Source organism: Heterocephalus glaber, unplaced genomic scaffold (assembly GCF_053883595.1).
Source record: "Heterocephalus glaber isolate CG9 unplaced genomic scaffold, H.glaber_assembly_v1.0 deba00001594, whole genome shotgun sequence".
NCBI classification, from domain to species: Eukaryota; Metazoa; Chordata; class Mammalia; order Rodentia; family Bathyergidae; genus Heterocephalus; species Heterocephalus glaber.
In genome coordinates, this window is record NW_028258369.1 from 4,275,472 (window position 1) to 4,277,353 (window position 1,882).

The window sequence follows — 1,882 nt, forward strand, 5'->3', positions numbered from 1 at the left end:
TTCTCATCTTAATTATTATACACTTAATATACGTAAGTCATTTGAAGATCAAAATCTCATGAAGTGGGATTAAGTTAACTTGTTCACAGCTGAGGTTTAATTTCAGAGCTTTGTAAGGGATTTTGTCCAATATATCTGTAATATTTTCTTTTGGCTGGATACAAAATTAAATATTTCACATTTGACATTGAAAGAGCATTATATTTTTACAATGATACAGCAAAGCTTTTACTAAATGAAAAGTCAAGAGTTCTTCGCAGCCCCTTATATTCCCCGCCCCTGTCTCCACTGCTCAGCACTACTCAGCACTCTCCGTAGCCTCTACCCAAGCACCATGGCTCCTAGAAAGGGGAGCAGTCGGGCCACCAAGACCAACTAGTTATGGAGTCGGAAACTCGCCTCATTTCTTAAGGACTTCCACCATGCAGTGCAAGTATGGGTCAAACAAATTGAGTCAGACAGGCAGAACCTCCTCAAGTAGGTGGATAGCTTGTATAACATCGAGATCCTGCTGCTCCCAAAGGCACTGCGTGAGATGAACTGGCTGGAATACTTCCCTCTTGGAGGAAACAAACAGGCCCTGGAAGAGGCAGCAACAGCTGATGTGGATATCGCAGAGATAAACAGACTAACAGCAGAAGCTATTCTGACACCCCTGAAATTTGAAAAAAAAAAAGAAAGAAAGAAATGAAAGGAAATACAAGTGGATCAAATAATGGAAGAAGAGGAAGAAAAGAAACCTAAGAATTTTCAAACTGCAGGAGTCAAAAGGTGTCCTCCATCTAAGAAGAGAACACCGTCCATACAAGGAAAAGGCAAAAGGTCAAGCTATGACAGCTCCGTGAGCCCAGCTGTGGGCCGATTGGAGTTGTCTATAGTAAAACCAACTCCCGGCATGGCACCCTGGTTTGACTCCAGGGTCTTCAAGACCCCAGGCCTGTGCATCCCAGCAACCAGAGAGCAGATCTACATCCCCATCAATGACAGCCCTCTCGCTGACAGTGAAGAGAACCCCTTCACTGTGCCAGTGGGCTGTAGCGTGAGCATGCGGTTATTGGCCAGTGACTTGCGGAGGGCTGATACTGCACAACTGGATCCAGAGGCCTTGGGAAACATTAAGAAGCTCTCAATATTTACACATGTGTGTCCTATTTATTTCACTTAGAAGTATGGCCTCAATATGCATCCATTTAGCTATAAATGTCTCTAGTTTCTCATTCTTTATGGCTGAGTAGTACTCCATTTTATTTTTTTAAAAACCCACATTTTCTTTATCCAGTCTCCAGTTGATGGGCACTTGGGCTGTTTCCAAGCTTTAGCTATTACAAATTGTGCCGCTGTAAACATGGGTGTGCATATATCACTGTGGTATGATTCTTTTAATTCTTTTGGGAATATCCCCAGCAGGAGAATAGCTGGGTCAAATGGGACCTCTAACCCTAGTTCTTTGAGGTATTTCCATGCTGATTTCCACAGTGGTTGCACCAGTCTGCACTCCCACCAACAATGGAGAAGGGTTCCTTTCTCCCCACACCCCTGCCAGCATTTGTTATTGGATGATTTCTTGATAGCAACCATTGTGTAAATAAGGATTAAAAGGATTGAAATGAATAATTGATAATTTGAAATAGGAAGAAAAGGTCCAAAGGGGTAGGAGAAGTGGGAGGGGAAGAGGAAAGGAAAGAAGGAAAAGGAAAGTTGTGAGAAAAGGTAAAAATGGAAACAAAGTCTTTGTAAATAGGGAAGGGTGGTGGGGGTGAAGGAAGGACAGGGAATGGGGAAAAATAGGAACCAAGATACATCATGGGTCCAAGCACCCAATGATATATGTATATGTATTGTATACTTAAAATATACCAATAAAAGAATTTAAGGGAAAAAA

The 1,882-nt window shown here is 42.1% G+C and overlaps 1 pseudogene; it reads left to right on the forward strand.

Moving 5' to 3' along the window:
- The first annotated feature begins 334 nt into the window (after positions 1 to 334).
- On the forward strand, positions 335 to 1,165 carry LOC101707965 (borealin pseudogene; annotated as a pseudogene).
- The last annotated feature ends 717 nt before the right edge of the window (positions 1,166 to 1,882 follow it).